The sequence below is a fragment of the Ambystoma mexicanum genome, chromosome 5p (genome assembly GCF_040938575.1).
Source record: "Ambystoma mexicanum isolate Mex_15411 chromosome 5p, UKY_AmexF1_1, whole genome shotgun sequence".
In the NCBI taxonomy this organism is placed as follows: Eukaryota; Metazoa; Chordata; class Amphibia; order Caudata; family Ambystomatidae; genus Ambystoma; species Ambystoma mexicanum.
The window spans coordinates 404,139,641-404,155,239 of record NC_090930.1 but is presented as its reverse complement, the minus strand read 5'-3'; the positions used below and the strand labels follow the sequence as shown (position 1 = coordinate 404,155,239).

Sequence of the window (15,599 nt, the reverse complement as noted above, 5' to 3'; positions counted from 1 at the left end):
ATTAAACCAGATGGATCCATTCTAGGTGCATTGAGGCGTTCTAATATCGGGCTTCTTAAAACACGGGTGCACACTAAATGTAAGCATGTAGAATGACCCCTGTCCACTTGGTAACACTAGGTAATCCTAATGCCGGTCTCAGAGGGCTCTGTTAATGTAGCTCTCCATCGCTCTTGATGTGAAGTGCAGTCTGTAGCTTCACAAGGTATGCAGGAGTTGTCCTCGCACTATGCTAACCTTGCTGCGTGGTATCTAAGCAGTCAGCATATTACTCTCCGTCTCACCACTCAGAGCCAGCCCGCACAACCTTCTGGTCCCTAACATTCAGATTTCGAGACCGATGTAGACCCTTGAACCCAGAAATGGTCTAATGGGCAGGATTTCTTTTGTCATATTACCTATTAGCTACATAGAGAGGCACCTTGACACCTAATTAAATTATATTTATGCTTGGTTTGCTCCTCTTGTTTTTGCGAATTTTTATGAATTTTCAAATTGTTTCTTTGTATTTCTTAACAATTTAGAACTTTTGAAATTTTTGTTTGTTTTTCTTGGTTGAATATAATTAAAATGTACACCTAACCAAATGAATAATAAAATGTGTGATTGGTGAAAAAAGAAAAAAGGTTCACAAATCTTTACATTAGGCTCAGGCATTTATAGATTGCCAGCTCCTGTCACATAGGCGTCAAATAGAAAAGACACCCAATACTACCACACCTTTTATTAAAATAACAGTGATTCATTTTCAGGCGCAAATAACTTTCTTGCTGGGACAACTTTTTGTGTTAGAATTTTGAACATTTCCAGAGTCCCAATCCGAGGAGGTGATGGTCCTCAATTACTAAGTAATATAGACACAATCTTCTTTATGGGTGCTTTCAGTGGCTTTTCCATACAGGGTGCACTCGGTCTAGGCGCAGTTGTCAGACCACACAGTGCACCCATTACAGGTGATGCAACCGTTCCCCTTCCTTGCTTCTTTTCCATCAACACTAGGCCACTCTTTCAACTTGAAAGTGTTCCTTGATGTATCCAGCGGTGCCACACTCTCCTGCCACTGTATGGTGGCTTGGTTGCTCACAATGCACTTGTTACACTTTCTCCTGGCTCTGGCTCTTGCCAATGGATTTTCCTCATAAAATACAGTTTTTTGCCTTCTCTTCGCTTTGGACAATGCTCGCTTTCTTATATGTTACAGTTCCTTAGAATTATATTGGCTTGTGCCAATGCTCGTTTAATTTATTATACAGTTATTTGCATCTGTTAGATTCACAATCTTTCCTTCACTATGGTCAATATTCACAAGTGCCCACAACTTGCTTTCATCCTGTTCGATATTCAAAAGCACTTTCATTTGGGTTGGCAGTCATAATAATGCTTGGTTCGTTTTGAATCAATGTTCATTATCTGCTTTACATATTCACCTGCCAGTCCGGTGTTCCCCCTTCCTTGATACACTCACCAGTCAGAGCTTACAGCTTTCTGCGAGGACCTCGACCGCCACGGGTTCTCTCCTTCCCATGCGGTCCTCTTCTCCCAGCGGCTCTGCTCACCCAGCGATACTTCTCCTGCAGCTTGGGACTTCAACGACCGCTTTGCTCGGTCCCACCGGCTTCCCTCTTGCTTTCTGCTACCAGCCTCCAGTGTCCTTCAGTTCTGCTTCCCACTGCATAAACTATGCATCTTTTCTCGGGTCTCGAGTGCTCTGCTTGCCACACAGCTGATCCGGAGAGGTCTGCATGCACCCAGCAGTTTGTATCAATGCTTCCAAAGCTGACTCCATTTCCACAAGGGTGTCGGCTTTTAAAGTTCCTGTCACCATGATTAGTCCAGAAAAGACTAGACCGCTCACTATGGAAATAGTAGTACGGTCTTGCTCTTGTTGTCCTCTTCCTTGTTTTAGTACTAAGATGAGGTTGGTCTGTGTGTGCATTAATAAACTCAGGATGGGCTTCTCTAGATGGTCTCTTCTTCGTCCCAGTACATAACTAGTGTTTCTTGGGGAATGTTTTATGAACAAAACAGGGAAGGAGCTGACAATAGCCTATGAAGGCTTGTGGGATAGAGGGTTCATAAGTAAATGGGGGATACCATGTCTCACCTAAGGACGTTCCCTCCCTACTCTCCAAGCTCCCTCCACGTAGGTGATCTTCCCTTGCATATCCACCCCCAGGGTCACGATCCAAAAGCAATGGCCTTTGCCTGGTCACCTGAGAGGAGGATACAGAGGGGAAAAGAAGTGAGGATCCCCACAGTGTTTGCAAGAGCGAGAGAAGCTAAATTGAAGAAGAAGGAAGCAGAAGCAGGGGAGAAGGCAGAAGCATGGGAACAGGCTGTGCTGTTGAGAGCAGGTGTTCTCAGGCTACAGCTCGCTCCACCTCGCTCCACTGAGGTGGAGCGAGGCCACAGAAGACACTGCAGGTACCGTCAGAGTACCACTGGTGAACCAGCAGCAACAGCCTAACTAGCAGCAGTGCAGTTGAGCCAAAAAGCATCAGGCTTACCGGCAGACAAAAGCGAAGCCAGCGGAAGAGTTGAGAGAAGGCCTGCAGAGCAGAGAACGCCATCCCAAGGCGAAAGCGTCACCACAACAACATGCCACAGGTCTGACGCATTAACAGATACCGGTGAGTCTACCCAGAGATGTTGGGGACCCCAGGCATACCGACAGGCATGTGAGCCAGTAAGAACTTGTTTCGAATACCAACCAAATAGAAAACAAAGACAGAATTTGCCCAAATCTTCATGTGTGAGATGTCAATATGAGCAAGGCTGGAGCAAGTATTGCCACAAGCCAATGAATAATAATGAAAGTTAAAAGACAAAACTTGAACAAATCTCCATATACACTAGATAGCAATATGGGGAAAGTTGAAGCAAGTGTTACCAAAAGCAGATGAATACTACTGAAGCGGTTAAAAGGTCAAACTTGAACAAGTTTCCATATAAGAGATGTCAACGTGGGGACAGTGGGACAAGTAGTACCTCAAGCCAAGAAAGTATATACAGTGAAGGAATACAACTGTGCTATACTGGAAGACGGTGAGAACATTTAAAAGAAGCCCTGAAACATATCAGGAAGTGAGCATTTGGGGAGATGATACCTGGCAGGAGAGTATACCAGGAGATAGGCAGACCCCAGAAAGGGATACCTGGCAGGTGAGTACACAGGTATTGCATTTGAAATACACAGAGGACACAGCCAGTGTGGGGAGATACCTGGCAGGAGAGTATATTAGGGTATCCGACAGACTTATTAAAGACTTCGATTGTTGTAAAAGAGACCCTTTCACTATCCTGAAGGAAATATTGTTTGGAAAATACAATTTTGCCATCCTTGAAAATTGATTATTTGAAAGAGACCCTTTTGTCATCCTTGAAAATTGATTATTTGAAAAAGACCCTTTTGCCATCCTTGGAGAGGTTGTTTGAAAGAGACACGTTTGCCATCCTTTTTAAACAAACTTTATTTAACTCCGCACAGAAATACAGCATCACTTTTTCATACAATCAAGCAGCGCATTGTACAGGAATTAGTTTGAAAATACACAGTCCGGTTGCAAATTATACAGATTTTTACAGTGTTATAGTGTAGTCGCCTCCACCAGTTTCCTTATTAGCCAGGTATTGACGGAACCCACCCCATATATCTCTCTGTCAGTTTGTAAGGGACAGCAAGCTAGCATACAGCTCTTCCTCATCACTCGCCCAGGTCATAGCTCTTTCCCATTCCTCAAGCTTATGGGGCATAGTAATTCTTCCACTTCATTAATATAGCGCGTTTAGCAGTAGTAGACCCATATTTACAAGCTTCTGTTTCAATGGATTCATTTTAAGAACATAGCCTAGTATACATATTACAAGTTCCCAATGCACTGGTTGGTCCACCATTTCCTCCAGTGCATCGCATACCTCAATATTCAGTGAGCTCTCCACAAGATCACAGCATATGCATTATGTCAGTGTCATCAAGCCGGCATCTTGGGCACTGCCCTTCAGCCGTTGCGTACATTTTCTTAAGGCAGGCCGGTGAAAGGTATATTCTATTCAGTATTTTAAAGTGAATCAGCATAAGACACTTGTTTTATTGGCCTGCATATCTGCAACCAGCGTGCATCTGTTAAAGTGGTGCCTAGATCATTCTCCCAGTCGCCCTTAATATCTGGTGTCTGAGTCACCCTCATCGACAGTGCTAGCTTATACACTGCCAAGGCGTTTTTTTTCATTATACATGGGGAAATTACGTAGTTCAGGCTCTGGTGTGAGGGTGGTTCTTGAGAGAAGCCAACCCATACCGATGCCACCGCTGATCAGAGCTTGAAATACTGAAGTTTCTGAAGTGGAGTGTCCCCTATCTGTGGCTTAATATCCTCCCAGGTCACAAACACACCATCCCAGTACAAGTGTGTAGCCAGTACCGCATCTCTGAGGGGTCCAGGTATGGAGCGTCCCAGATTGGCATGACTGGGCTGTCGATTATTGTGTCATGTGGGTGTTGAACCAATTTCGACCATGCCTGTTGTGTGGTTAGTACTGGGTCTAGTTGGTTACCATTCCCCCGTTTCCCTATAGCCACCCCATGCAACAGTGTAGCCTTGCTTTTCCCCTGTCTCTCTAGTTCCACACATGTGGCGTGCGGCCCATCCTCTGTCCAGTGTATAGCGTAGTATGCCTGGGCGGCCAGGTAATACAGTTCATAGTCTGGAGCAGCCAGCCCCCCACCCCGCTCGTGTGGCAATGTAAGATGTTTCCAGCTGGCCCTAGCCTGCCCACTCCACACAAACGCGGAGCACCCTCCGGTTACCTTTGTGAAGGAGGATCTGCCCAGCCACAGTGATATAGTGCTAAAGAGATAGAATAATTTAGGCAGGATAATCATCTTCACTAGTGCCACTCGGCCCATCAGTGAGACACACAGCCCTGGCCAGTGCATCATAATTGAGTGAGCGCACCAAGCATGCTGTGCGCGCCACTTCTACCCCAAGATACGTCACGTGTGTGGGCAACCATTTTAGCCCGAACAAGTTACAAGGCTCTTTTGTACCATCCGTTAGCGGGAATATTTCAGACTTGCTACTATTTAATCAGAGACCCGAGTACCTCCCAAATTCCTGGACTGCAGCCAATACCCTTTGCAAGTATTTCTCAGGATTAATCACATACATCATAATGTCATCTGCATACAGTGTTATCAATTCTACCCTGCCATCTATGGTTATGCTTGCGCGAGTGTGGCGTGCCCTAATTAGGTCCGCCAGGGGTTCTATCACCAGTGCGAACAACAACACTGAGAGTGGGTATCCCTGCCTGGTGCCTCCAGCTAGTGTCAGCACTGAGGACAGTTCCCCGTTTACACATACCCTGGCATATGGCTGTGTGTACAGAAGTCGCACCCATCGTATGAAGTTTGGGCCAAAACCATAGTTATGCAGTATTCTGAACAGCAATGGCCAGTACATCGTATTGAAGGCTTTCTGCATGTCTAGGGACAGTGCTACCCCTTCAGCGTCCTGTAGTATCTTCACCAATACATTGTACAGCCTCCTAATATTGGATGCTGTCGATCGCCCCTCCATGAAGCCCGCTTGGCCCTCATGTACCACATAGGGCATCAGTGGATTGAGTCAGGAGGCTAGTATCTTTGCAAATACCTACACATCAGTATTTTTAAGGGACAGTGGAAGGTATGACCCAAAGTCTTCTGGGGGTTTTCCACTTTTGCCATCCTTAAAGAGTGGTTGTTTTGAAAAAGACACTTTTGCCATCTTTAAGGAGCCATTATTTGAAGGTGACACTTTTGCCACCCTACCTGAGACATCCAGCGGAAATTAACCACCCTCTGAGTCCAAAGATTATTTTGTTGGACTTATTTACTTGCTTTTAAGCAACTTTTGCCGGGCCTGAATCAGAGACGTTTTCCTTACACTCTTAGTTGCTCATTTTTACTGTGAGGGTCAGATTAATGTTTTGGACACAAGGACAGTGCATATAATTTTGACGAGACACAAACTGATCTTTAGTTTTAGTTTCCTACGTAGGGAAACACTCTTTAGGATAGGGACAGATATGCCTTTATCCAACCTTTTTATTTTAATAAAGATGTCTGATGTTGAAAACACTACCACTTTGTTCCCGCCTCTCATTTCTGACCCTTCACATTTCACATTACAGATGATCTCCAGCTGTGTGTATAACATCATTTTTCCTTCGCTGTTGACCTTCCTTTTTGAAGAAAAACAGAAAATTAACTTCAAAACATACAAGCCTTTTACATTTTTTTAATCCGTTTTATTAACAGAAATATCACGAGCAAATTGGGTACAACCATTGTTTTCACAAACATTGTGTCAGCCTGTACTTTTGACACCCCCCCCCCCCACTTTGCTTCCAGGTAGCCAAAATCTTGTGTCTCTTAAGGTCCACTTATCAAGCTCTGCCTTTTCATATTTCCACTGTACGGTGGGAGTCCTCCTCTCTTGCATGTATTTTGTTGCTTTTCGGGGTCTGGTCTAGGGTTCATTTTTACCTTACATTTTCCCCTGTGCCTTAAATGGGTCTGCCCTTACTTAATTTTCCCCATTGCAACCAGAATCTCAGCAGCTTATTCTGCATTCTTATTTTGAACTCTGCCCATTGCCTCCGCCTATCTGTGCCTTCCCCGGGCCATACTTTTTTAGGAACGCCGACCATTCCATTTCCCTCGAGGGAGTCTGGCCATGTAACTGCCCAGTTAAGGGCTCCATCGTGTATATATCCCTGGCCTTCAGGGCCCATTGTTGCTCCCCAGGATGGGTCTCCCTCTTCCATCCTCCTGCCAAACATGCCCTAGCCACCAGTAGCAGGTAGTGAGGCATGTGGGGCAATCTCATCCATTCCCCCTCCACCACTTCCATCCCAAACAACACCAACAGGGGGTACAGACTTCGTTCCACTCTGTCCATCCCAGGACCTTTTTATAAAATCTTTGCACTTCCGCACATGCCAATAGTCTGCCTTTTCACCACATTTCCTCCAGCAGCAGGGATCTATTCCTGGGAACATCTTAGACAACCTTGCTGGGTCCCACTGCCATCTATATAGTGACTTAACGCAGTGTAGCATGCACTGGCAGGTAATCAATGTTTGATGCGTGTTTTCGCATAACATTCTCTACTGGTCTGCTTCTAGCTCAACTCCCATATCCTTCTCCCACCTTATTTTGTACACTTCTATTTCCCATCCCTGTGCAGTTAGTAGAGCCTGGTACAGCTTCGAAATTAGCCCCTTCATTCCTGTCACAGTGCTCAGCACCTTTTCCGTGTCTGTCAGTTACCTCTGAAGCTCTGCCTTCCATTTGCAGTACATTAATGCTCCCTTCAGCTGCAAATATTTGAATACCAAGATTTTACCTATGCCCATACTCCCTCCTCTGGTTCCCCAACACCTACAAATTCCCCCCCTTGACTACTTGTCCCTCCCTCTCCAGTCCTGAAATCTGGCGTGATCTGGGATATGATCCTGTATCGGTAGCGGGGGGTCCCATATATGACTCTTTTGAGACGGCCATGTCGTGTCGCCGATCATTTTCTTCTTAACCCGACACAGAGCCCAAAGTGGTCCCATGATTCGGTGTATCTTTACCTTTCTCGGAATTGCCCTTTGCAGCACCCAATCCCATTGCTCCAGTGTGACCGGTTTCCATTGGTAGTTTTTGATATTTACCCACTGTTTCTGTTGGTCCATCCTAGGTGGGGGTTCAGGGACCTAAATTGGGCTGCTCTATAGTAGGTATACATATCTGGGAGCCCTACTCCTCCCCTCCCTTCGCCTGCACCAGAACTCTGTACGGGACCCTCTGCTTTATAAATTTGCAGATTCTGCTTTTTAGTTCCATGAAGTGGTGATCGGGCATTTCCATTGGCAGGGCTTGGTACAGGTTCATAATTCGGTGGAGCAGAGTCATCTTTACGGCATTGAGTCTGCCTAGCCAGGCTATCGTAAGTTTAGACCATGTCTCTAGGTCCCTAAAGAGCCTGTGCAGGAGCGGGGGAAAATTGACTTCATATATCCAATCATGGCCCTTGGGTATTTTGACCCTAAATACTTTATGCATTCCTCTTCCATTGGGATCCTCAGGTCACTCCATTCTCCACTTTTCTCAGCTGCTTCCCCTCCCAAGGGGAGGAGCACCGACTTATTCACATTTACTAGAAATCCCGATACCCGCCCATAGTCCTCCAGTATCCAGATAGCACTGTGGACTGACGCGGCTACATCTGAGACATACAGCAGGACATGATCAGCATACATGCTTATTTTATAACTCACCTCCCCCACCCGGATGCTGCTTTCCAGGCCCTCCTCCCTCACTTTCATGCATAGGGACTCCATTGTTAGAGCAAAGAGCAGAGGAGATAGCGGGCATCCCTGTCTAGTACCTCTGCTGAGTTTTTTAGTTCTGGACATTTTCCCATTTACCACTATCCGCGCTGTGGGCTCTGTGTAAATCGCTCTAATGGCACAGCACATTCTGTCTCCAAAGCCTACCTTCCGCAGTACCGCAAATAAGAAAGCCCACTCCACTCGATCAAAGGCTTTTTCGGCATCTAAACGCAACAATGCGTAATCACCCGTTTCCCCGGAGACATTCTCCATGAGATCTAGGGTCTTCCGTATCGTGTCTGGGCCCTGTCTCCCTACAATGAATCCCATCTGATCTGGGTGTATTAGGAGCAGCATTTTCTCTTTGAGTCGGGTTGTAAGTATGCGGGCAAACATTTATTTCATCCACATTTAGTAGTGAAATAGGTTGGTAGGAGGGGCAGTGGGCTGGGTCCCTCCCTTCTTCTGATATTACTGTTATTAGTGCCTTGCTAAAGGTTGCTGGGGCTTCCCTTGTCTCTAATATGTTATGATAAAGTTTTCCCATATGGCTCAGGAGTACCCCTGCAAATCTCTTGTAGAACCCTATGGTGTAGCCGTCTTCCCCTGGGGCTTTTCCGTTCGGGAGGCAAGTAATTGCCTCTTGCACTTCTTCGATAATTATCAGGCTCTCCAGGTGGTCTATCTCGGCCTCCGTGAGCCGAGTCATCTTAACCCCCCCCCCCCTAGGTACGCTACTGCTTCTGCAGTAGCTCCAGGGCATTCCGACTCAGAGTACTTCATAATACTGTTTAAAGCCTTCTGCTATCTCTACGGGTATACTTCTGGGGCTACCTCTCAGGTCCTCCAGGGTCATCACCCATCTTGCTGCCCTCTGTGCCTGAAGCCTCGCTGCCAGAAGTGTGTCTGCTTTATCCCCCTTTTCATAAAACTTCTGTTTGAGGTACTTTAGCTTACCCAGGGTTTCCCCTACTCCCAACACTTTCAGTTCTGCCCTTTTTGCCTTCAGTGCCACTGCAGCTCTTCCATGTCTTCCCCCTCGGTATGCATCCGTCCCTCTCCCTCGATTATTTCCTTTCCAAGTTTGTCCTCTTGAAGCCGTCTTCCCAGTTTCTTTCGTGCGCCCTCCCTGATCAGGAGTCTTCTCCAAGTGGCTTTCCCAACATCCCAAACCCTGTACATGCCTACCTCCCCACTGTCATTTATCTTGAAATATTCAGCTGCGTCTTTGGTAAGCTGGTCAGCAAATGTGAGGTCTTCCAGAGGAGCTTATTGCATTGCCAACTGCTATCCGACCTGTAGATCCCTTCTATGTCTAGTGACATACGAACCATGTCATGATCAGATATTTCAAAAAAGGGTAGCAGGCGCTCCTCTCCAGAATGAACATGGATTGATAACCTGTTCTGAGATGAGAGTTTGCAGCACACGCTTTTTGCTCACTGTACCTTTCACAGATGGGAAATATCCGCCTGCTACCTTTTTTGAAATATTTGCAAGGAACTTGGGATTGGTCACCCTGAGTTACCAGGGGGCAACCAGACGTGGACTCCCTGCTCACTATGCTCCGAGAGGCACAGCTTCACCTCACTAATGAGGCCCAACAAGGCTGAAACACATGTATGGGGTTGCTGTTGGTACTCTTGTTCAGAGCGGAATTGCCATAGCATTTCGGTGCTGGACTGCCCATGTGTGTGGGAAAAACACAGATGGGAAATATCCATTTGCATATCAGTCTAAGGTACAGTGAGCAAAAAACGTGTGCTGAAAACTCTCAACTCAGAACAGGTTATCATGCCATGTTCTTTCTGGAGAGGAGCGCCTGCTACCTTTTTTGAAATACATGTCATGATCAGTCCACCCCACTGGTCTAATGTCACAGCTCGTTACTCTAGTCCCCTGATCTTTGTTCATTAGCGAGTAATCTATCCTGGTGTGTGCGGTGGAGAGAAGAAAGTGTATCCCCTCTCTCTTGGGTGTTTTAACCTCCACACGTTCACTAGCCCACGCACCTCTATTGTCCGTCCCAGATGCCCAAGTCTTTCAACCTCTCAGGGATCCTGCCCTCTTCCGCTGCCCTCCTTCCGCTGCCATTTCTTGTACAGTGTCTAGGGCTTTCTGTATACATCCTGCCTGCCCCTGATTTAGTTAGTACACATCCTTGCAGTCGGCATTGCTTGTGTAAGATCATCCCCACCCCTCCCTGTTTCACTGGCCCAGAGGACTTGTCCAATGCCCACGCCTCTCAAATTTCATTCTTCCCCCGTCACCTGACGCGTTTCTTTCAAGAACAGCATGTCCAAAGATGCATTACAAAATTCCCATTCCACTAGGGATCTCTTTGTCGGTGAGTTAATTCCTTTTACATTTACGGTAACCACGACCAGACTCATGCCCCCCTCATTTGTACAATTTTTCCTCAACTCCTTCCCCTCTCATTCCTCTATCATCCATTCACTCCCACCTTCTTCCATCCAGACTATTGCAGAGTATACTTTTGTATTGTCGGACACATGCTACCCTGAGGATATTCCCCCTGTTAAACCTCCCCCATTGAACCACCTTGGATTGGGGGGAATTCCCCTCCCTCCAGCACTGTTCCATTAGTATCTTACCTGCCCACCCGGGCACCTCTCAGTTTACCTAGCCGTCAGCCAGTTTCATAAAGGATTCTGCCTTCCACGTGTCATGGGGGATTTGCGCAGTGATGGGCCGTTCAGGCGTATATACTTTCTCCCTGTCTTGTCGTCTCTTTCTTCTCTGTGGCCCCGGGGCCGGGAGTTGTCTTTCCCTATTCGCAGCTGATCCATCAGGACCCCTCAATTCGACTTCCATATCCGAGGTGGTGGCAGAGGGCCTGTTCCGCCTCATCTGCCAAGGTTATGCGGTATTCCACTGCTTCCACTTCAAACTGTAGTGAGAACGGGTACCCCAATATATAGATGATTCCTTTCTCTTGTAGCCATTTTGTGAGGGGTCTGTAGTCCCGTCTCCTGGAGAGCGTGAGTTTGGACAAGTCCTGGTATACTGCCGCCTTTGATCCTTCAAACTCCACTTCTCTGTGCTGCTTTGCCCTGGACAGCACCTCTATCATGTCCTTGTACATCAAGAATTTGGCTACTATAGAGCGGGGGCCGCTCCCGTAAGGTCTTCCACCTCTCTGTGCCCTCTCCAGCTGCACCATTCTACCTCCTTCAGCTTCAAAAAGATGGTTAACGAGGGCCTGCACCTTATCCACTTGTCTCAGGGTCTCCCCTGCTGTTTCTCTAAAGGCCCATTATCCAGACGTTGTTTCTCCTCTCTCTATTTTCCAAGTCATCCATTTTTAGCATCACCTCTTCTTCCCTCAGCTCTAGCTCTGTCAACCTTGCATCCAGACGCATCTCCACCAGGTCCGTGTTGAGTTGGTTATTTTCGAGTCCCTCCACCTTGCTTTTGACAGTGCCCATTCTGCTTGTTAGGTCCGCTAGTGAGGCCTGTACGTCCCCCACGAGGGCCTTGATTTCTTGCTACAATGTGTCCCGATTCCTCCTTCGTGGAAAAGAGGGGCATGTCCACCTCCGTGAGCACTCGTTCCTCAGGCACCCTTCTTGATGCCCCCCGTACTTTCCGGATCGCTGGTTGGCCCATCGTCTGTTTCAGTTGGTGTGGCCACTTCTCTCTCCTTTATGCCTTTTTCTTTTGTCCTCTTTTCCTCTCACCTCCCGCTGGCCTCTGTCCTCTGTCTCCTAGGGGTTCTCTCCTTGTCATACTTACATCCCGGTCTCTGGGGTCTCTTCTGCAGCGGCGCGCAAGCTCTTTGCTCTTTCTCTCCGGCGTAGGTGGGGTGTCAAGGTGGCCGGGACAGTGTGCGCAGTGTCTTCTGTCCCTTGGCTTCACTGTACTGTTTCCACGTCTCGAGGCACCTCTCAACTATCTTCCCGCTGGCTGGGCCTCTATTTACCATCCAAGACCACTACCTTCCCTCTGCTTGGGGTCTTGCCTCTAAGGTGTCTGGTGTGCTTTCATTCGGGGTCTGGACACCTCTTTCGCCTCGCTTAGTCAGTCAATTCTCCTCCGGGCCCCTGGCCCCACATATGCAGGTTCCTTTATGTGCGGGAGAGCACTGTATGGTGCCTCGTGTGTTCTTGGGGTCTTTTTCCCCCACCACTGCCTCACCGTTGCGAGCCGGATCCAATGAGGTCTCACGCTTTAGTGCTCCTCCTTTTCTTCTTGCGGTTCTTCGGTAGGCCAGGCTCACCTTCCATCACTGCTGCTCCTCGGTCACAGCGTCTGCAAGCACCAGTTCAGCTAATCTGGCCCACTGCTGATCATGCTTTCCTCTTGTCCCTCTAGCCAGCAAGGGCACGCACTTTCCCTCCCAGGTGTTCAGAGTTTCACTGGGGGCCCGGGGCTGCTCAGAGTCCGGTGTTGCCGTCGGGCCCACAGCCATGGCTTCGCTCTCCCAGGCTGGCCGGTCCGATTGGTGTATGTCCACTCCGGATTCACTTTGGGCTGCCCCGTTTCGTTTGGGGGCTTGCCCCCCTATCTGCCATAGTTTCCCAGCAGTTATCGGTGTGCAGGCAGGCAGGAATTGCATTCTCTCATCTCCTACGTGCCGAAGGAAGCGGGAGCCGACGTTTAGGTGGCCATGCTTCTCCGCGCCCCCTGGTGGTTTCCCATTCAAGTCTTTTATTCTTGATGTCACTTGTGCGCTACTCCATTCAGCGAGTCCCCCGTCGCAGCACTGGGCTCGATTCTGGTGGCAATTTAGGACAAAATATTTCTATTTTACATCAAAATGTCACTGTAGGTGGTCACGTTATAGGAAACGGGAATCCTTCAGGGATAATTAAAATGTTGGCAATAAATCACAAATAATACTTTACACATGTAATACTTATAACAATGAGAATTCAACATATCCTCAATTTGCATTTATGTACGGTAAGGGTGTCCAAGAAGGAAGCCAACACAAGGGTGGCATTTTAATTGCTATAAACTTTTATTTATAGTAAAAAGAAACCCTCACTATCCCTATCTTCTAAGAGGGGTTTCCCTGCCTCAAACTAATACAAAAGGATCCGTCAGAATGTCTGTCAAAATCAAACTCCACCGTCCTATGTCACAACCTACTTCTATCCTTTACACTACAACTAAAGAATAATCGAACAGAAAGTTCCTTCTCCTGGTTTTCGGGTGGTGTCCCAAAACGTTCTTTGGCAAAAGGATACCAGGTAGAATGACTCCCTTCTCCTGGTATTGGTATGCACACTCCAACACAGTTCACAACAAAGCCAGGGGGAATGACTCCCTTCCCCTGGAGTTTGAGAGTCCTTTCCCTTATCTTTCAACTTGATGTTTGTTTTGCCACTCTCTCACGGTATTAGCAATGTCTTAAATCCTTCGATGGGTTTCAGTGGCCCTATCTCTGGGTCTGTGTTTAGGAAGATTTCCTAGGATGTCTGCTTCACTGGCGTTGGGGTCCCAGACCCTTCTCTTTTCCCTGCCACTGCGACGAGGATGATTTCCTCAAATGCATAAATCTTCTCTATGTGGGTCAACAGCCTTGGGCCTACCACTGGGACAAGGAAGATTTCCTCTGATGTACAAATCCTCACTATGTGGGTAGCGACCCTATTCAAAAACAACCAGGGGCTAAGCAGGTACCCTCTTACTACCCCCGTGTCCCTACTATCCTGCATGTGCCTCCCATTAACTTCTCTGGGCTCTTGGCACGTTTCCGGTTCTTCCTCAGACTGGGGTCGGCGTCTAGTCTGCTTCACACGACTGCTGTGAGGAAGAAAGAACTCCTGCCTAGGGACAGAAGTGGGTCTGGAATCCTGAACAGGCTTCACAGACTTGGATTTAGCCTTCCTTGGAGGATCCATAGTACCAGGGACCTCCATTGGCAAATTTCGGCCAAATGGCCCCGAAGGCGGCGAGGGAGCCGGCAGCTTCGACGTCGACAATGGCGCCGACGGCTGGAGTGAAGGCAAAGCACTGACCTCTGTATGTCATGGACATGGCGCCGACGGAGTCGACGCCAACCTCTAGCCCTTACCAGATTTCTGCAGTTTCGCCGGCGACGAAGACCGAGACCTGGACCTAGCACGTCTCTGACGATCAACCTGAACCTTGTCCGAACGGGGCCTCGAAGGTTCCCAATGAGTATCGTGGCTAGGACCCGGGCCCGAAGGCGCGCGAGCATCGGACCGAGACTGTTCCCTGCTGGCTTGTTCCGAAGGCACGGACGGATCTGTGCCCTGGGATTGAAACATCGCCAGCATCTGCTCCCGGAAGGCCTCCCATTCCTCAGGAGTTGAGGATTTAGCGGGACAAGCCACTTTACTCGTGGCTCCATCATCCGACCAGGACGGGGAAGGTGACTGGTGATGCTGCATCCGGGAGTGCCTAGACGAGGACGACGACTGGCAGGACCCACTCCGGGAACGAGATCACTGGGGCTCCTTCCGACGAGGAGAGTCACCCCTAGAATCGTCGGTGGACATCCCCTTTGCAGCTTTTCGGGACTTAGTGGGTTTCGTACCTGAACCTACCTGTAACTTCCCCTTACACTCCCACAAGGCCTTAGCAGTCAGCGATTGGCATTTCGAACAGTCGTCGGTGTCATGAGTCTTGCCCAAACACCACAAACAAATGCAGTGCAGGTCTGTAATCGACATCTTAGACTTACAGTCCCAGCATGTCTTAAAGCCAGACCGGGGAGTCGGAGGGGTAGACGAAGAAGACATATTCTCGAAGAATATATGAGGCATGCCGAGTTCTCAAAGCAAACACGTTTTGCGGAAAAAACAGAACTGAGGCTACGCGCGCCATGTGTCCTATTTATAACATCCGGTGATGTCATCCTTGACGGAGACCTTTGAGGGTCATCGACGCAGGATGCCTTCTGCTGAAAAATTTCTGAAGTACCACAGTTGTGGACATTACATGTCAAAGATGTGGAATACGTTGGCGGACACAATCCAATCGAAATGTGCATTTAATTGGAAGACCTGGCAGGAGAATACACCAGGCATTACAAGTCACAAGTGTTTGAGGATACGAGAACAAGTATATGTGAACAAGTGGTTTGCATGCAAACATAGCCCTGGCAGGAGAGTATACCAGGCATTTGCAAGTAAGAGGTGTTTATGTATAAGGCAAGCCCTGGCAAGAGGACATTCCAGGCAAGTTCAAATTGGACAATGCTATATGAGAGAATCCTGACAAAGAAATAACCAAGGAGTGTG

At 47.9% G+C, this 15,599-nt stretch overlaps 1 protein-coding gene across 4 annotated transcripts in view; it reads right to left on the bottom strand.

Moving 5' to 3' along the window:
* The window catches only part of ARHGEF6 (Rac/Cdc42 guanine nucleotide exchange factor 6), a 3,277,165-nt gene that overhangs the window by 2,384,951 nt on the left and 876,615 nt on the right, over window positions 1-15,599 (bottom strand). The gene's annotated exons all lie outside the window — the stretch shown is intronic.